Genomic DNA, 20,732 nt, shown 5'->3' with positions numbered 1-20,732 from the left:
ATATGTCATGGCAATCAAACGTATGAAAAGACGTGCCACGTGGTATGTCGTCAGGACAGCACAAACTGACGTGATATGGGACCAGCACACATCTGTCAGAATGGCAGAAAGCCAACCCCCAATGCTGGCGAGGATGCGGAGAAACAGGGGTGCCCGTCCACTGTTGGGGGTAAGGCAAGGGGGGCCGCCCCTTTGGGGAACAGGTGAGCCATTTCTTACAAAACTAAACATCATCTTAGCGTTCGATCCGGCTGGTGAGCTCAGTGATCTCCACCCCAACGAGTTGAAAACCTGCGTCCACACACAAACCTTCCTGCTCGATCCGTCATTCTTCCAGACGTGTCTGTGAGGAGGGTCCTGGATGAGAACGACACTTCAGTCAGCTGACTAAGAACGTTGCCTTCCCCAGTGTAGACCGGCCTCATCCAATCTGTTGAAGGACAAAGCAGAACAAAACGCCAGAGCCTCATGATCAAAAGGGAACGGGTCCTGACGGGCACATTAGCTGGGATATCGATCTCCCCGCCTTCACCTCCAGCTGAAACATCGCATCTTCTGGGGTCTGCAGTCAGCCAGCTTGCAGACTGGAGGCTACCCTCAGCTCTCCTGTTTCCGGGGCTGTTGGGCTTGGGTTGGAACAGCGCACTGGCTCCCCTGGGTGTCCAGCCTGCCGACTGAAGATCCTGGGGCTTCTCTGTCTCCAAACCACACGAGCCAATCCTTTATGATCAATATATCAGCAGGGAGCTATCTAAATAAATGTATATTCTACATTAACGGTATTAGTATTAATTACATCAACATAACACTATATTACAAGAGTATCCTTGTTATAATCTATTAATAATATTATCAATAATTAATAATATAGTAAATCAATGTGATTGATGGTGATCATTAGTGATACCATATATGTTAGTATGTACTAATCATATATGCAAATATACATATTTAAATAGAGAGAAAGAGACAAGAGAGAAAGGGTCTGTCTCTATATTCTCTTTCTCTGGAGACAGGATCCTGACTAAGCCACTAATGCAAAATGTTGGTAAGAAGGAAACTATAGAGGGGAAGGGAGGGGCTTTGAGGAACTGTGAAATTTCTACTCAATTTTCCTGTAAACCTGGAGGCACTCTAAAATCTAAAGTCTATGGGGCGCCCGGGTGGCTCCAGTCGTCTGGGTGTCCAACTCCTGATTTCAGCTCAGGTCATGATCTCACAATTCGTGAGTTCGAGCCCTGCGTCCGCTTCTGTGCTGACAGTGTGGAGCCTGCTTGGGATTCTCTCTCTCTCTGCTCCTCCCCCTCATGTTCTGTCTCTCTCTCTCTTTCCCTCTATCTCAAAATAAGTAATAAACTATAAAGGAAAAAAAGAAAATGGCAAGTGGGCAAGATGTCTGTATCTGAGAATCTTTCACCAAAGCACATAAAAAAAATCTTCCTAAATTAGAACAGAAATTGATTGAGAGGTGAGATGAAAAGAAATAAAACCCCAGGTCCAAGAGGCAGAGAGGAAGAGACGCGAACGCCGGGAAGCAGGCCTGGACTCAGGCCCGTGGGCTCTGTCCTCAGGGGAAGCCTGAGTTCCAGGTGGATGTGCCCCCATCCATGAAAAGTGGGGCCAAGCATGCTGTCTGCAACCCAAGAAGCCACCAGAAGTCCTGGCTCTTCTGTAGTCTAGGGAAGTGAACCATGAGGAACAGCCACAGGAGGTTGAGGTTTCCGACCTATAACCACCAACCAAACAGGGATCCAAAGCCACCCAATCGCCCCTGCAAGGAACCAGCAGATCACCTCGGCGGGACTCCGAAAAGTCCCTGAAGAAGCAAGTGCAAGTCTGGTTCAGGACCACCCTGCACCAGCCAGGCTCAGCCTTCCCACAGCAAAGCGTACCTGCAATCGTGGGTCTGCCGTCCCAAGTGTCGAGACCCATGACCAACGGAGCACGGCAAAAAGGACTCGGAGCCACACAACACGTGGACCAGAGCTTCAAGAAAAGAACACTCGGGGCTCCTGGCTGGCTCAGTCGGTTAAGCGTCCGACTCTTGATCTCGGCTCAGGTCACAATCTCACGGTTCGTGTGTTGGAGCCCCGTGTCGGGCTCTGTGCTGATAGTGTGGCTCCTACTTGGGATTCTCTCTCCCTCTCTGTCCCTTCCCTGCTCACGCTCTTGCTCTCTGTCTCTCTCAAAATAAATAAACTCAAAAATTAATAAATAGAAAGGAAATACAAACATAGGTGAAAGTGTGCGCGTCTATACGTGCGTGTGCACGTGTGTGTGACATGCGGGGACCGTGTGCCCATGCCTACATTCATGTGTGCGTGCACGCGGAACTTCAGGACACCAGAGCCACAGCAGACATTCCAAAGGTCAAGTAGAGGAGAGGCAGATTCCCCCCCGCCCACCCAGAAGGAGTGTGAGCACAGCACAGCCCCCCTTGCAGCAAAGACAGGTTCAAGAAGGCCACAGACACTGGTGGCAGTGTGCCGACAGGACACCGCTAGCCCTTTAAGTCGCCACGCAAGAATAAGTGTAAAATAAATACTTGTTTGTTTTATTTTAAAGGGGACTGAGCAGGGTGAAGGTCAGGGTCAAGGTCATTGTCGAGAGGCTCCAAGGAGACCGGAGGAGATTGGTCTAGAGAAGGGAACACAGACACAGAAGAAGCCGAGAGCTGGTGCATTTCTGAAGAGATGGCTGAGTCTAAAACAGCACCGGGGAAAAATGCGCCTTTACGTGCTGGCTTGTCATCCAGAGAGGGTTTGTGCAGGGACAGGGCACTTCCCACCACAACGGGACAGCCCCCAGGGCTGTGCCTGGGCTCTGTCCTCCAAGTCTGCTGCCCGCATGGCCCCTGGGTGCTCGCTTCCCCGCCCAGCCACTGAGGGCAGCCAGCGCTTCCCTTCTGCCCTCACGATTAAACGCAAATGTTTGAGCAGGCATTGATGCTCAAATATGCAACATGGCCATCGTTGCCTGCACGGTAAGCACTATTTCAGGGCATTGCTTCGTGTGAAATGTGTCTCCTGTTTGAGCGTGGGTTTGAGAAGTGCTTATTTTGGGCTCATCCAGGAATGGGGCCAGTTCCAGGGGATTTTGGAGACGCGGCTGGTGCTCAGCAGGCATCAGTGGCTAGGAAAGATGAAGAGAGTGAAAGAAAGATAACTGCCAATGGTTTGTACACAGGTACCAATTCTGAGTGAATTAATAGTATTTAATTTTAAATTTCCTTTAAAAGCTTGGGGGGGGGAAAGAAATGCTAGAGGACATACTAGCTATAAATAAACGTTCATTTGAACTCTGTTGTCACATCCATTTGGACTCACCTCGGGCAGCTTCTGATTCCAGTGCAAAGCTACTTACACTGTGCCGGGCTTTTGGACAGAAGCTTCCTATAAGCAGCCTGCAGACGCGGATCCTTGGCTCGTCACTCGCATGGTGCACTGAAAATGGCTGCAGGAACTGAGAGCAGACACACAGAGGGACTAACAAAGCCTGAGCACAAACCAGGGTTGGCCAGCAGGACCGCCTCAGACCTTCGGTTCGATGGATGGGCACAGCCAATACGCCTAATACGAGGGTTTGCACTGTCTCTGAGATCCGGGCAGGAGCTGCAGTGCAGGGACAGGGAGGGCCGGGATCTTTAGACCCCGCTGTTGGACAGGTACGGTGTGTCCCAGACGGACCCAGCTTCTGCCTGAACTCTGACATCTTCTCTCAGGTCGGGCAGAGAACCAGGCATCAGCGCCCACATTGCCTGATGACTCCCCGTCCCCGGGATGATGCCAGGGGCACAGCCGTTCATGAGCAGATTGCAAAGCCCGTGCTTTCCCAATGTCTAGGAACTTAGCACACCCCTGCCCATCACCCCGAGAGGTGTCGTAATCTCCTTTTCTATATCGCTGACTAATTTTCTGTGATCTTCATGGTGCTGTGGTGTGAGCGTCCCACATACGTTACAAATGCGGGCCAGGCACTTGAACAAACACCATTTTGAACGAAGAAACACCGCGTTTCACACATAAGAGAGCATTTATTTCTTCACTCAGTCGGTCTTTAGGAAAGCAATCTCCTCAAAGGAAAGCCTTTTGCACCAGGGGTGCGAAACCATCCTTGGCTCATTGGGATTTCGTGAGGTGTTAACTTATATGTCTATAAGTAAATTTATGGGGTGCCTGGCTGGCTCAGTTGGTTAAGCGTCATGATCTCATGGCTGGTGAATTGAAGCCCCGCGTCTGGTTCTGTGCTGACAGCTCGGAGCCTGGAGCCTGCTTCGGATTCTGTGTCTCCCTCTCTCTCTGCTCCTCCCCGACTCATGCTTTCTCTCTCTCTCTCAATAATAAACATTAAAAAATTTTATAAGCAAATGTATAATTGAGTTATTCTTCAGCTGTGCTGGTGTTGATAATGTTGGCAGATACGGAGAGAAAGTTACATGCAGAGGTGAAGTGACAGGGGGTTGCTAATTAAACCCTCTCTAAGTAAAGACACATGAGGGAACGATCCATGAAGGAAGGAAGCAGAAAAGATGTCTTGGAGGGAAATTTGGAAACCGAAGAACATGGGGCAGAGTCTATGGTTAGCACAGGACCGACCTGATCACGAGCAGCAAATGACCTGGAAATACATCTGGCTCTTGGGGACAACTCGAGAAGGAGGAGGGCCAGGAGTAGAAGAATGTCTCCACACCAGAAGGGGCACTAGGAGACATAGCCACCAAACCCACCTGAGGACAAAGGGGAAAGGGATAAAAGCGCATTTCAAGGTCAGCAAGATTGGAGGTCATAAAACTAGACTAAGAGATTTGCAAGGGGATGTAGCAGGACATAAAGATATTTGGGGGGAAAATACAAAATCATTTCTGGAAATACGAGGTATATAAGAATAAATGAACTTTTGGGGCACCTGGGGGGCTCAAGTCAGTTAAGCGTCCGACTTTGGCTCAGGTCATGATCTCACGGCTCATGGGTTTGAGCCCCGCATCAGGCTCTGTGCTGACAGCTTGGAGCCTGGCGCCTGCTTCGGATTCTGTGTCTCCCTCTCTCTCTGCCCCCTCCCCTGCTCGTGCTCTGTCTTTCTCTGCTTCAATAATAAATAAATGTTAAAAAAATTTTTAATAGAAAAAAAGACTAAATGAACTCAGGTAACAAAGGACTCACGTGACAGCAGGAGGCAAGAAGGATGGTTCTGAAAGTCAGAAGGAAGGAAGGGCTGTGGATCATGGCTGAGTGAGGAGAATAAATCCTTCCCCCCAAAAAACAACCATAAATCTGGACAGGACTGAAAAACAAAACAAAACAAAACAAAACAAAACAACACAAAACCTTCAGTATTTTGGAAATCAACCAAAGACATAAACACATTTTGAATTTATGGTAACCACAGAAATTCCTTCTGATAAAAAAATTTCAGAATTTCTGATGAGATTTCCCGGGTTCCAAAGCTGCTGAAGGACCACATAACTCAGGAAAGTGCCACCCGCATGCACACCTTGAGACTACTCAAGGCTACGTCTCTGAACAGGCACAGGGAGGACCGGCACAGGGTGAGGTCACGGGCTGTGGGGTCCACTCCCCTGGGGTCCAGCACGGCGCCGTCCCAGGACACCGCACCCACCAACCAGGAAGCTTCCAGGAGCCCAGTGTCCACAGTGTTACTGAGGCTCCGTCATGGAGATGTGATGGAGGAAGCCATTGGCCATGTGATTAAACTCCGTCTCTAGCCCTGGAGGTTGGACTGGCCCCAGATTCCAACCCACCAATCTAGGGGCGCAAAGAGCCGCTCACTTAGCACGACACAGATACCCCAGCTCCCAGGAAATCCCATGGGCTTTTGGGGCTCCGTGTCGGGAACCAGGGGCCGGGATCACTCTGTTTTGGCTCTCCTACAAATTCACGTGGTAACAATGTCACAAGGGAAGAGGGAGAGAATGAAACTGTATTAAAGCCTCTGTGTTTTACTGGAAGTAAGTTAGCACTATCTTGCAGTCGGCTGTGAGGAGTTAGGATTCGTATTGCGATCTCTAAGAAAATCATTCCGAAAACACAGTTTTAACACAAGAGGGGTTCAAATGGTATACTAAAAAATTGTGTAACTCAAAAGAGAGCAACAAAAAAAAAAGGGGGGGGGAGCAGAGAAAGAAACAAGAGACAGACATATAGGAAGTAAACAGAAAAATGGGAAATGCACACGTAACCATATCAACATTTACTTTGAATGTGAATGATTTGTACACTCTGGTGGAAAGGTCGAGATTTTCCATCTCGGGTGGGGAAAAATGAAAGATCTGACCTTGTTATTTCTTAAAATTTTTTTCATTTTGTTTATTTTAGAGAGAGAACAGGGGAGGGACAGAGAGAGGGAGAGATAGAGACTCCCAAGCAGGCTCCACACTCAGTGCAGCACCTGACACAGGGTTCGATTCCAGGACCGTGGGATCATGGCCTGAGCCGAAATCAGGAATTGGATGCTCAACTGACTGAGCCACCCAGGCGGCCCCAAGACGCGGGCTTTACATGCAGGGACACCAGTAACTTAAAAGCCAGAGTGGGGCCGCCCGGGGGGATTGGTCAGTTGAGCGACTGACTTCAGCTCAGGTCATGATCTCGCGGTCCATGAGTTCGAGCCCCTCGTCGGGTTCTGTGCTGACAGCTCAGAGCCTGGAGCCTGCTTTGGATCCTGTGTCTCCTCCTCTCTCTCTGCCCCTCCTCTGCTTGTGCTCTGTCTCTCTCTCTCTCAAAAATAAATAAACATTAAAAAGTTAAAAAGAAAAAGCCAGAGGAAGGAAGAGGCACATTATGCATAGTAGACTGAATAACAGGCATCCGAAGATACCATTCTGATCCCTGGAAACTGTAGTTACTATTTCATCAGGAAAAGAGTCTTTGCAGATGCGATAAAGGACGTGACCACATCCCGCATCACCCCGGAGGGCCCTAAATCCAACCACACGTGTCCTTATGGGAGACAGAGCCCGATTATCGCACAGAAGAGAGGAGGCCGTGAGGCCAGGAAGGCAGAGGCTGGAACCAAGGCCACAAGCAAAGAGATGTCACACTGTCCCCTGGAGCCCCCGGGGGTGCAGTCTGAAGCACCTTGGTTTTGCCCCGGAGAGACCGGGCTCGAGCTTCTGGCCACCAGAGCCGAGAGAACAGAGCTACCAAACTGATCAGACACATTTCAGAGGCAGCACCTGCAGAGGGTTGTGGGGAGCACCTCCCCACCTCTCTCCTCACAGCAACAGCACCCAGTTGGTTAAAAGTTGGCTTTTTTGAACCCAACCTTTGAAAGCACTTGGGAGCTGTGCCAAAGGTGTGCAGTCAGAGGAGGAAGGTTTATCCGCGGGAAAAGCTACTACATCTTGGTAAGAGCAGTGAGGACCCGTGTGGCTCTCCAGCCGGGAGCCCTCCCAGCCGCTGCTCAGTGCGGTGAAGGTGTCACTCGGGGGACAGCCTCCTGGTCGTCCAGCTCGGCGTCGGGGAGGACGTGGCTCCTGGCACCCGGGGTCTGTGCTGTGCAAGCTTCCTCCCAGGCCGGCGTGGCCCAGGGGAGATTGGGGCTCCCTTTATCCTGCACCCCGATTTACAGAGTGAGGGTTCTTCCCGGGTGCAGCGCTCGGACGGCACTGGACCCAGACCTTGAGCTCTTCCTGCTCAGAGGGCATGGCTCTGTGCCGGGAGGGGAAACCCGAAAGGATGGGGGAGAAGTGGGCCTCGTCCCTCAGGGGTGCCGGCAGCTCGGAGGGAAACTGTGGGTCTGCTAGAGATGTGACAAAGAGAGCCGGAAACAGAACGTCCCTCCGGGGGTTGAACTCAGCCTCATAAACTGTGAGCATCCTGCCTGTGTAAAAAAAACAAAAACAAACAAACAAACAAACAAAAAAAAACCCCCAACTTCAATTGGATCAGGCTGTGAAGGGTAGTGTTACTAGGGGATGCTGTCAAACCCGCTGTAAGGATCAGCTAGCCATGAGGGGAGGCCCAGAGCTGCGCACCGGGCAGCGGGCCAGGGGCTCCGTGGGGAGCCAGGGACCAGAGCCGAGCGCCCCTGGTGTCAGAGCCCATGCCACCACCCCTGCGGCTCAGAGTGAACTCCCCCCTCCCTGCGCCCCGCCTCTCAGCATGTTGGGTACAGACGCCGGCCAAGTGAGCCCAGAAGAAACAACAACAGACCTCGGGATGGGGGTGCTTAGCTTCCAGGTAACTTCCCTGGATTCGCTAGTGTGTCCAGTTTTCCACAATAAATGACAAGACAAATGGCACGTTCTTCTTGCCTCTCATTCATCCCAGGTGTGGAATGGCAGGCCCTCGACCTGGAAATCCCAGCAGGCACAGACCTTAAAATGTTTTAATTTGCCAGAGGATGGGAGAAGAGGGGCCGCTGGGGGCCGAGTGCCTGTCCTGCCCCACATTCCTGTGTGGACGCCCAAACCACGGTCTCAGGAGGTGGACCTTTGCGGGGTGAGCAGGTCCACAAAGCGGAGGCCTCAGAAACAGGGTTCAAGCTCTTCTAAGGAAGATGGAAGACAGGACTCTGGGCATGTGGCTGTCTGCCTGCCTGGAAGAGAGCCCTGCAGGGGACACTGAGTCTGCCAGCACCCTGGTCTTGAGCTCGCAGCCACCAGAAGCACGAGAGACGCGTGTCCGTGGTTCAGCTCACCCAGTGAGCTGAGCAGCTAGTGACACACACCCCCACCCCCCCACCCCCCAGGAGGGAAAGACCAAGCTTCCACCTGGCTTGGACCACGCCAGCCCACACCCCCATGATGCCCATGTCTCTGGTTGAGTGATGGGCTCATTTGTGTTGTATTATATTTCTCAGCTGCCATATACTTCATTCTCGTGCAGGTCATGAACGTTGCAAATATCGTAAAACAAGTCAAGGGAAAAAAATTCACTTGTACCTTACAGTATTCTCTCTTTCACAGTATAACTTCTTTGGACCAGCTCTTCACCCCTTAACTTTCAGGACTAGAAATAGAAAGAGGCCAATCAAACGTTCCCTCTCTCAAAAAGCCCACCTGTCTGCCATGGACAGCCATGACTTAAGAAGCACCTCTCGGAATAGAAGAGAGGCGTCAGGCACTTTGCTATTTCCAGCCGTGTCTCCGTGACAGGGGATGAAGCCACCCACTGCTCCCCGAGCCACTGGGGGAGGACAGCACACAGAAAGAAATACACGGCGAGTGGAGCATCCCGGTTACTGTTGGCAAATAGTCTCTCCCTGCTGTCTACACTGCCAAGGCCAATAGTAGTGTTCTTCTCCAGGGGCTGGGCTGCACAGCTGTGATCTCTGGCTCCTTCTTCTGGTTTCCCGCTTCCGCATCTTCATCGATGTGTGTGTCTGCATGCACCTCGAGGGGTGTTTGGCCGTCAGGGGATAACCCGAGTTGGCCCCTCTCCTCCAGGTTCCTGGGGGGTCGGCACCGGAAGGGGGGAAGGAAGTAAAGGCACCAATCGAGCGCACTGAGTTATCGAAAGGGTGCTTTTGGAAAGGGATCAGGACTCTGAAAGAAAACACAGCGTGTCCTGAGGGAGGATGGGGGCGTTTAAACAAAAGATATGACACAGAACCACGTTGTGAGCCAGATTTGGGAGAATAAGTAGATAACTAGGGAGACATACGGGGAGAGGACATTCTGGGAGTAAATCGCGGAGCCTGTCAGGGAACAAGGAGACAGGAGTGGACTCATTCCCTCAACTGCGTCCCATCAGTGTGCCCGTCAGGTGCCCATGGAGCCGGGAAGGGCGCCAGTTTCCAGACCCTCGGACGCTCCTACTCTGGATCCTGGGGGTCAAAGGAGTGGCATCTCAGAGCGGGGGACCCGTGGGCTGCCCCTCCATCCGTGCTGCCTTCTGCCTGCCCATCGTCCCCCATGGATTCTGAGACCGCTGTGATGGAAGGACATTGTGTTGCCCAGTGGCCTCATGGCTCGTTTGTTCTGCGGGTGCATGAGAACCTCGGTGACGTTCACCCCTGTTTCCTTCCTCGGGCTGTGCTGTGCCGATGCTGCTTCAGCAGAATGAAGTTTGAACAGGTCGCCCGGTACAACTGACGGCATTCAGCTCCAGGGACAGAGGCTGGCGGGCACCTGGCCGCTGGCACTGTCTCTGGCCGCAGCTGCCCACATGTGCGTGCACATGCCCTCCTTCTCATCCTGAGTCGGTGGTTGGCAGGTGGCTCTCCCGTGAGAGGCGACAGGTGACATACACCAGCTTTTAGAGAAAGTGGCCTCTATCTGGAGATTTATCTCACAGGCTGCACTCCCCTGAGCTCACACCCTGCACGCTCGCTGCATCTCATTTGACTTTGCTGCCTGGAAACGTCACCCTGGGTGGGTCCAGATGGAGCAGTGGGGCCCCCAGCGGCAGCCCACCAGCCCCAAGGATGGCTTTCTCCATCCCTGCGTCTCGTTTCCTCTCAATCTCCAATCGCGGGCTGAAGACAAGGCGGTCCGCTCCTGTAAATGCTGCGGATACAGGTGTTTTCTCCTGAGGGAAGTTCACCCTCCCGGGAACTTGAACTCAACATCCTGAACTCCTATATTTCTCACGTGGGGGCTTGTCGGTCAGGACACTCAGAGCCTTGTAACGCTTACGTTTAGTTTCCAAGGCTTTCCTTGGCTGTGTCATGAGTCATGTGGGAGAAGGGACGGGGCCGTGAGAGCCCATGCTTGGGCGTGTCGAGTGCATGCGAGGCTTCAGCTGCTCCTACAGGTGGATGCCGCATCAGGGCCGACCCCGTGCGTGGATGTGGACACCCAGGCTTAGGGATGCTCAGCGCTGCATCAGAAGCCACACGCTAGCAAGCGGAGAGCCTGGGTCTCAACCTACGTTCTCAGCCTCCGCCTCCCACCCGTCTGCGCTGCGTTCAGCTTTTATTACAGACGCCTTCCAAACAGTAACATGTAAATGAAACTAATACATCGGATCCCACATTCCCATTCTTTCTGTTGGTTCCTGTCATAATCTTGCAGAAGGTGCAGTGGCCGTGTGGCGTTAGGGGGATGAAGGTGACCACAAGGGCCATGGACGCGTCCCCAGAGCACAGCCTCGGTCCCGTGGGCGGGGACGGCCTGTGGTGGGGCCTGTGTCAGCATGAGCATGAGACCCGCTGGCCAGCAGCACCAGGAAAGCTCTTTTCCCCTCGAAGCCTAAGATCATTTATAAGCACATTTGAATTTGATCCGACTCTCCCCTAACTCCAGAATAACAAAGCCTTCCTGTCTGAGTGCCCGTAGATTTTTCCATGAGTCCTTTCAAAACTAAGATCCGCATGAGTCTGTGTTTCTGAGAGAGCGTGGCGGAGGCTGGGGCTGCGGGGGCTCCAGGGGCCGACCCCCACCCCCCCCACCCATGGACTGCACTCAGAGAGAGAGGAAGACGGTCTCCACTGATGTACAAACGGCCTCTGGAAGTAAAGCCTCCGTCGCAAGGAAGGAAGGACGTTGTGCAATCTGCAGGGCATGGCGAGGACCGCGGATTTGGAATTGAGCGACTCAGTGGAAACAGGAAACCAGATCGTGTGTCTAAAAGGAAACGTCTGTTTGGGAAGATTGCAAGGTTGGGTCCCATCAAGCCCGGGATCGCCCTAAAACCCTTCTTACGCATCCATGACTCAGCATTCCTGCAGCTGCAGCGGGACATCAGAGAGAACACAGTCCCCTCCTGTCACTTTCAGGCAGCTCTTGTTTTCCAGCTGACGGCAGGCGTGACAGCCACGTTCAAACTCCGTGGGATTAGACAAGAAACGCTGGGCCCCGGCCAGATTTGCAATTTGCCGCCAAGTGCCGGGTCTGTTTAGAGAGCACTTGAGTCTGATTAAACTCTGGGAACTTTATCTTGTTTACTGACCCCTCATGCCAGCAGGCTGCAACACGCAATTTCCAGACACCGGGAAAGAGCCACACACAAGTCTGGGGAGAGCAGGGTCTGGGGTCCGTGTGCGGGGGTGTTTGCCAGGCAGATGTGTGCCGTGCGTCCTGTAGCCCACCGCCCCTCGTGAGCGTGAGCAGGCCTGGCACAGGAAAACAGGTGGCCACGTCCGTGCAGTCTGGTATGGAGCCTCGGGCCGGAGTGAGGCCGGCAGGGAGACTGCACGTCTCTGCTTAGGGGCTTTCTCAGCGGCAAAACCCCTGTGTCCAGGGAATCAAGTCTCTGAGCTGGAAAGAACTGCCCTCGTGGAAAATCTTCCACTGTCTGCCCAAATGCTTGCATCGATTCTAGCAATTTCCTCGCCGATTAGGAGTAAGGAGCTCCCAGACTGCCTCTTAGGCACCCGTGAGACTCCGCTACCTACTGACTAAGAAGGGGGATTGGCTGTGGGGGGAGTGCCGCAGTGAGGACAGCCCTCCGGGCATCTGCAGGATCACTGCTGCCCCCCAGGGCTCTGTCCCGAGTCTTTCTGGCTGTCACCTGTGCATCGCCGCATCTTCCCAGCAGCCAGGGCAGTGCCTGCCTCGGTTTTCACGGCAGAGGTGATTTGCTGGAGCCTCAGAGATGCTACATGAACTTGCCTCAAGCCAGGCAGGCCGTTAGTGGGGGAGCTGGGTTATCAAGGGAGGCCCTTCCTCTCTGAAGTCGGGGGGACTGATTCCCAGGAAGCCGGGTCACCAGAATGCACACAAAGACCTTCCCATCAGGATGGACACAACCTTCTCCAAGGGACTGCTGTGCACAAGCATGGGCGCCCCGAGAGTTACATCTTTCCTTGCAAAACCTGGGGTTCGGTGATGGTGTCAGCCCAAGGGCCCATGTGTGGGTCCCCATGGCCCTCCTGCGCCCATGCTCTCATGAAGCACCTGGTTCTGAGTATCTTAAACACCTACAGGGAGGACGCTGTGGTGAGTGATTTATTAGAAAAATCCATGACTTCAGTGGCCTCTGTCTTCAGATGTGAATTGCAGTCACGAGACAGCCTCTCTGAACCGGGTACACCTTATCGATTCACCTGCACCCACGTAGCATTTCTGGCAGGTGTGATTTCAAAATCACCCAATCCTGACCCAAAAAAAAAAAAAGAGAGAGAAGGAGGGAAAGAGGGAGAGAAGGAGAGAGAGAGAGAAAGAGAGAGAGACTGAGGATAGCACCACTTTCTTCCCAAATTCCTGCCTTGCATTAAGCGAGATTGTGAGCCCATGTGCATTTCTGAGCAGGGATCCACTAACACGTAAATTCCCCCCCCCCAATTTTTGGCTGTTCCTTCCACTGTGTGACCCCTAGGCTGCCAACCTAACCCCAGACGTTCCCTGGGCTCACAGACAGGTGCCTCCTACCCTGTGCTCTGCAAGATGCCAGCCGATGTGGCACCAACAAGTGTCCCAGGGTCTTGGGACCAACGCACCCCATGGGGGCTCACGCACGTGTGGCGCAGCACATCCAAGAGGGGGTGAACTGTGTCCAGCCCCAGCCGCCGCCGCTCTCCCACCCTACTGAGAACACGCATGGAGAGTCCCAGGAAGGCGGGCTGGGGGGAGAAGAGGGACGGGAGAGTTGGCGTCCAGCACAGCACATGGGGCGCCACACATCACGGGAAGGAAGAGTGAGAGCAGCATCCACCTGGACCGGGTTCCGGTATGTTCAGACACACGTGGTTTGAGCTGCATCCGCTGTCGGTTCATCAGCAAATGATTTGGGACAAGCCTCCACCTGGGGACGACACACAGGCTCGCCTGGTGGCCGTGGCTCCTCGACTGCGAGGTCAGTGCTGCCTCTTGGCCAAGAGGGAGAATCGGAGGGAACCTGACACCCAACACCGAGCTAAGGAATTTCTTCTTGAAAAGACAGATGCTTTGCATTTAGTTTCTCATTTCTCATCGCCAACCTTAGTCACTTCGAGCCTGAGGCGAAGGCAGGCCAGTCCAGGCTGAGGTAGACCAGGCCTCCTGGGCCCCACGCAGGGCTCAGGGTGGTGGCTGCCGTCCCCCCACACAGCTGTCCGCCTGGATGTCCAGAGGCTGCATTTCCTCCACCCCAAGGCCCATCCACCCTAAGTTTTCGGAGTTTCCCGCCCGACCAGTTCTTTGGGGTTCCTAGCCTTCCATCCAGGTGGTGCAGACTTGAACTCTCTCCATGGCACCTCTAGGGTGACTGTACCTGGACGGAGGCCAGGAGTCCTTCCTGAGTAAGAGTTTTATTGCTGCAGTGGTCACTGGCCCACAGACAAGAGGAAACAGGAAGGAAGCAGACGGCTTGAGAACTAGGTCTGGGTCTCTGAGCCCCCCCCCCCCCCCCCCCCGCCCAGGCCGTGAGTTCTTGCCCAAGGCCGGGTCCCTGTCTGGGTCACACCCGGGAGCCTCTCTCACTGCTGGGTTTTCTCCATAATTCCTGCAGGTGGGGCTGAAAACCATCTCCTGTCCTCACCCCAAATGATGTCTCTCTATGACGCCTTTCTCAACCCCAAGGCAGGAGGCAGAGGGCTGAGAATGGAACGTTCGTGCCTATCCCCCATCTCCTGTGCGGTTAGTTACACGGAAGCCAGCACAACACCAGGATCTCAAGGTGTCCCGACTCCCTTCTCGGTGAAGGCACAGCTGGAGGCAGAGGGGTCTTCGAGACTTTGTCCTCACCTGGGTCAGTGTGAGTCCCCCTGAAGCTTGGCCCACACCTGGGCAGGTGCATCCAGCAGATGCTTTCCTTCAATGGGCCTTTCTGTCCAATGGGTAGTGACACCAGACAGCACCGATACTCGGAATGACGGCTTCAGAATAGGTTTCATCCAGAGATGCCACGGTGGGGGGGGCCCTGGCCCAGCCCCAGCACTTGGGGGCTTCTCATTAGATTTGATTAAAGAAAGACCTTACGTAATTTAAATCAAAAGCCATCAACCAAACACTTGGAAACTATGGACTTAAATAATTTTGAAAGGGCCTTTTAGCACTGCTACCTAACTTTGCCAAGTCTTTGTCTTGTGAGTACTCAGCTTCTTGTGGAAATAACCACGGATGAGCTAAGTAGGTCACTGGGTGTCTGTCCCTTCCTCCCTCCCTCCTTCCTCTTTCTTGCCTTTTTGCCCTCCTTCTGGTCTTTCTTTGAATTTGGAGGATTCCAAGTGCTTTTCAGAAATCAAAACTCTGATTCCATAAATTTACTAAATACTTTCTTTCAGAAGTGATTTACTCCACCATGGACTCAAGGATAATGCACATACATACATAAAGATTGGAATCTCCAGTGAGATCAATACTGAAGTAGAATTTTCTGATTCTCCCCTGATGGTGGAAACACAACGGAGAATGGGTTGTCCACAGACGTATGTGTTGGGCACGCGGACCATCAGACACAGGCAGAGCGTATCCACAGAGCAGTGGTTATAGGGAAAGGAGTCACCTCTGGAGTGTTACTGGATGGACTGGATGGGCGTCCTGACATAGAGGGCAAGCCAGCCTCCCTGGGTTTTATCTGCCTCAACTACTTACTCCCCATGCTTTGGCCTCGTTCTCTTGAACACGAGAACAATAACGGCATCTGCAAGATTATAGCCAGACACTCAGTTACCGCCTCTCTGAAACGTTCTTTACAGAGCGACACATGCAGCGCTCACAGAGCAGACGGTTGTTTGGGAGCAAATAATTCACCACTCTGAACCTCGGTCTCATCTTTGTCAGACATGATGATCGGACATCAACTGTCTCACGTCATGTTCTGACCTCAGGGCGGTGACCTCGGGTGGTGTTGGGCAGTGAGGTGTGCTGGGGAAGGCATCCAGCTAACTGCCCACCAAATCCCAGGATGTGAGGGCCCATCTGGACCCTGCGGGGTCATGTGGCCCATGAACTTTGCCTAACTGTGATCTCCGAGGGAGCTGGCTTTCCTCGGTCGGCACGCAGGCTCATGTGACAACTGACAGGCATCCGTGTTCATGGTTTGAGTAGTTTCATGATGATGAAGGTTGGATTTTGTGAATCAACAGATTTTTCTGTGGTGTTCCGACCACCATCTTAGCTGTTCTCCACGGAAGTACGTGCTCCCAAACATGGGAAACAGGCCGTTGTACGCTGACTCCATCCCCTGTTCCTCTGTATCCCTTCCACGGCAAACTGAAGTCATTACTCCCACCCTGCTCCATGCATATGCCTCTGTGTGAACATGGCAATTGCTTTTAGGAAACTTTGTTTGCGATGAGGTTTTAGGATGTTGTCCATGAGAATATGATATTGATCCTTTTTTTCTGTTTTGTGCCTTTTTTAGATCACTGTAACTGGAATAAAACATCTGAACGGAGACATGTTTACTAGGATCTGTGTTAAACAAAGAACAAATAAATCATCTGGAAGGGAGTACATTACTTGAACCTAATCTGTGCCTTTTTCTAATCTTCTGAAAATGTTTCTGTAACTGTTCTCTTTGTGTTGGTCATAGTTCTTGCTCCTGGTTTGGGCCAGGACGTGAGGCAGACATATGCCAGCAGAGCAAAGAGAGTGATTTTCCTGATGTCTGCATTCAAATGGAAAGAAACCACCACAGTAGAAGGACATTGGCCCTCTGCTCTCTGTCCCCAGATGCAATCCCAAACCCCAGAAATGAAAGATTGAAGTAACCCTCTTGGCTGTTCATGATCCTATCTTTATTTCTTTAACACGAATAACTTGTAGATATCCCCAAAGATATACGTGCAGTCTGGTTAAAACAAAAGAGAGGAAAACCTTGGAGGGGGAGACAGATACACATGTCGGTTCTCTGGGGGCGTTGCCATGATAATGCAATAGCAAGCTGACCACTTTTGGGTACCTTCACAGCCAAAGTGAAAGGAAAAACATTGCCGCTCAAATACTTGTCATTATCTTATTAAGAAGAAAAATGAAGTCACGTCTGTGATCGATAGACTATTCCCGGCACTAACTTCCAAGAGGAATGGAATGTGTCTGTGCCCCTTGCGGGGCCGTGGTGTAGCACAGCATACACAAGCTCTCAGAAAGGCTTCCCAAGATGCACATCCACAAGACCTAAGCGTGCCATATGCTTGCAAAACTAAAAAGATCCAGCTATCCCTGCATTTGGTGATCGAATTTACTAGAAAGAGATGTGTGCTCCAGCCAACCCCTTGTTAGGTCAGTTTTATTGCCACTTGGTACTACTAAAATCTTCCTCCACTGGTACCTGGGTGGCTCAGTCGGTTAAGCGTCCGACTCTTGATTTCAGCTCGGGTCATGGTCTTGCAGTTAAGGAGCTCAAGCCCCACATAGGGCTCTGTGCTGATGGGGTGGATCCTGCTCAGGATTCTTTCTCTCTCTCTCTCTCTCTCTCTCTCTCTCTCTCTCCCCCCCCCCCAAATAAATAAACTTTGAAAAAATAAAATAAAATAAAATAAAATAAAATAAAATAAAACATCCCTCCCCACTCCTGGGACCAATGTGCAAAGAGTTAGGCATGGACTGAGCCCAACAGATGTGACAGAAGTTCCTGGGAGCTTGGATCATTTTGCCCAACTGTTTGTATGAATGTCTGTAATAATTTGGGATGAATCAGGGAGAGGAGCCGGGGAAATCAGCATTCGAGGGATGACGGGCTGGGAAACGCAGGCAGGTGCGACACAGGCAGAGGGAAACACACACAGGTGTTCCTCTGGGTGGGGGCTGGGGAACCTGTGTTCCCCTCTTTGTACCGAGTTAGGTAAAACACACAAAACTAACGGATTAGTCAGAGCATAGAAGGGATGTATGGTCAGAAGCAAAGCCCACTGTCACCATTAGTAAGTTTGTAGATCACAGACATTGGTGATGCATCAGCTAATGGGTAAGTCATGCACATTTTCACATACATTCGTACCTCAGGCATCTTTCCACCAGAGGATAAACAGATCCTCCTTCTATACTTAATATCTGCCTCGTGTTTGAATGTACGGGTGCCCCTTGGGAAGTCACTGGCTCTCTGTCAGTGGACTTGCAGATTGTTTACAGCGTTGACTATTATGAGAAACAATCTGGAGTCAATATCCACGTACACTTGGGCACATGTGTCCCGAGGTTACATTTTTAAAGTTGGATCAAACAGCGTTGATTTTTTAAATTCTGGTACAGATGGCTGAATCGTCCTCCAAACAGACTGAATTCACGTTTCCACGAACGCTATGGGGCCAGGATGTTCCCCACTCACTCAAACAAATCCCGAAAACAAACAAACAAAACACCAGCCAAGTTTTTCTTTGTTCTTACGTTAAAAAAAATAATGTTTACGCATAAATCTTAAAATAGCTGATGCTTAGTTTTGTTTGAGGGGTCACCAGGATATTCACCCTTCTTTTTCTTTCAAATGGCAAGTGATTTCCCCTAGGACTGATTATTACATCTCCCTTTTCTGCAGTCTGGAAATGTACAAATTCAAAGCCAGGGAACAATTCCCAAGCGCCTTCTGAATGGACTAAACCGTGCCAGCCACCCACCATGTGAGATGGATGGTGCCTTGAGCTTTGGAAAGCCATGCCGAGCGGGGGTGGGAAACACAGACTGACCTCACGGGGGTGGGGTGTGTGTAGCCCGAAGCTCACAGCACATCACGGCACAAAATCCCAGTGGCTTTCTTGGGGGAAAATTGCAAACGGGGCAGGAAGTGACGGCAGGAGACGTTCCGAGGGGCCGATGCAGCCATCCACATGGGAGCTGCGTCCCTGACGGATTTGGGGAATGGAATGACCTCAGTACCACCAAAGTCCGGGTGCCTGCTGGAGTTCCTGTCCTTCACCTGGAAGGGGGGGCCTGAGATCCGGACCCCAACAGCTTTCCCACAGGCTCAAACAACGGTCTTCCCATGGCCTGAAAGGCAGGGGACCTCGGGCAAGAAGCCAACAGGTGCCAGGACAAGCCGGTGTGGGGAGAGAGGCCAGAACAACTGGAACAGCTGCGTGAGAGCTCCATCACGTGGGGAGCTCTGGGGAAGAGGGCAACGAGGGGGGCTTGGGTACGAGCGGATGCCAAACTGGGGTGTAGCGCTGTGGGGGGGGGGATCTCGGGGAATACTCTGCGCTGATTACCAGGACCGTGTGTTGACCCGGAACGCCTCCCCTGTCTCTCCGGGACCACGTCCTGGGCCCTGCTCTGTAGGACGTGATTGCCGCAATACGTTCCTGGGCCCTGCTGAGGTTGCGGAAACTCACTGCATGCGACGGCCTTCCCCAGGTGGGACATACCTCAGGCTGGAGAGCGTGATTTGCTCCTTACACACAATAAGGACCCGGCCCAGGGCCTGACGCAGTCGAGGGGCCCCACAGACTTTTACTGAACAAGTCAATAACTAACATGGGCGACTGTGAACGTCCAGGAGGTTGAGAGGCTGGGTAACAAGCGGTCAAATGTCCCAAGTCATTGTGGGCAAGCGCTGGTACGAAGCCCGGGGTGAGTGTGCCACACACGGGCACCAGCATGGACGATTCCAGATTGCTTTGTTATCTGAGACTCGGCTGCCCGACAATCTGAAATGGATCCCAGGGGGCTTACCCAGCCACAGGACCCACTAGTTTCCGAGAGCAGGAGAGGAACGCATCGCTTTGCCCCCCTCGCTGCTGGGCTCACGTTTTCCCAGGACAACTGGGCCTTGTGGGTCCTGGTGGATGCAGTCACGGAATGACATGACGAGTCACACCGGCTCCCGGCAGGTTGTAATCCGCAAGGTGATCTCCTGCCCTCTGTGTGCCTCAGCGAACAAAAATCAGAAGAACAGGGGCGCCTGGGGGGCTCAGCCGGTTGAGCGTCCAATATCGGCTCAGGTCGTGATCTCCTGGCTCGTGAGTTCAAGCCCCGCGTCAGGCTCTACGCTGACGGTGTGGAGCCGGCTTGGGATTCTCTCTCCCTCTCTCTCTGCCCCTCCCCCACATGCAGTCTCTCCCTCTCTCTCTCTCTCTCTCTCTCTCTCTCTCTCTGAAAATAAATAAATAAACATTAAACAAAACAAAAATAAATTAAAATGAAATTACATACGAAAGGGAGACCAGACTGGAGCATATCCCGGAGCAGACAAAACCACGGAAGCCACATCAGCAAAACTAAACTCCATGATTTCACGAGCAAGACCGGAACCTAACTTCTGTTATTTCTTGTAAACGCCTCTGACGATTTTGAAACGAATTTAAGTCACCTTCCTAAAAATGGTGTAAGGTAGTCACTTTCAGCCAATCCCCCGCTGGCTGGAGATACCCAGCGTGGTGACCAACCCCTGCCAAGGGCGAACCTCCTCCTGGCCTCACGTAGTGGGCCACCCTGTGCGGCCACCGTCCCAGGGCCTCCCAGCAGTTACGTGTGAAACTTCCCTCCCGTTTGGTGAGCTGTTCTCATGTGCACACTAAACCCTTGCTAAATACTGGGTATTGATTCTGCCATTTCTGGATTTTTGGCATCACTGTAACGATTTTGGTATATAACTTTGAGTCGGGATTTTTTTCTTTATTAAAATGGTGCTTTTATTCTAAACCATAGCACAAATGATGTTCTGTGCCACTAAACACAGCTGGGCAAACGTTTTCAACCTGCCACCTGGCAACCTCCCTTACAGGGTCTCCAGTCTCCTCCTTCCCCTCCCCCACCTGTCCCCCCTCCTCTCCCTCCTCCCTCTTCCCCCTCCTCCTCCCCCACCTCCTTCCTTCCCCTCCCCCCTCCTCCCCTCCTCCCCTCCTCCCCTCCTCCCTGTTCCCCCCACCTCCCCCTCACCTCCTCCCCTCTCCTCCCCCACCTCCCCCCACCTCCACTCCCACCTTCTCTCCCTCCTCCCCCCACCTCCTCCCCCTCCTCCCCCACCCCCCCACCT

The 20,732-nt window shown here is 52.4% G+C and overlaps 1 long non-coding RNA gene across 3 annotated transcripts; it reads right to left on the bottom strand.

Annotated features, from left to right (window-relative positions):
- Nucleotides 1–1,482: 1,482 nt before the first annotated feature.
- Nucleotides 1,483–20,036, bottom strand: LOC131509654 (uncharacterized). 3 transcript variants are annotated; one of them, XR_009260634.1, is made up of 4 exons: nt 19,910–20,036; nt 5,160–5,280; nt 2,992–4,726; nt 1,483–2,703 (listed from the first exon to the last, which is right to left on the bottom strand). It is a non-coding gene; the product is annotated as an uncharacterized LOC131509654 (long non-coding RNA). The 3 variants fall into 3 exon arrangements; XR_009260633.1 differs by having other exon boundaries at nt 1,483–3,462; nt 4,596–4,726; XR_009260632.1 differs by having other exon boundaries at nt 1,483–4,726.
- Between the last annotated feature and the right edge of the window lie 696 nt (nt 20,037–20,732).

The sequence above is a fragment of the Neofelis nebulosa genome, chromosome 4, assembly GCF_028018385.1.
Source record: "Neofelis nebulosa isolate mNeoNeb1 chromosome 4, mNeoNeb1.pri, whole genome shotgun sequence".
Taxonomy (NCBI): domain Eukaryota; kingdom Metazoa; phylum Chordata; class Mammalia; order Carnivora; family Felidae; genus Neofelis; species Neofelis nebulosa.
The sequence above is the reverse complement of the archived record's forward strand: the minus strand, read 5'-3'. Positions and strand labels throughout refer to the sequence as shown.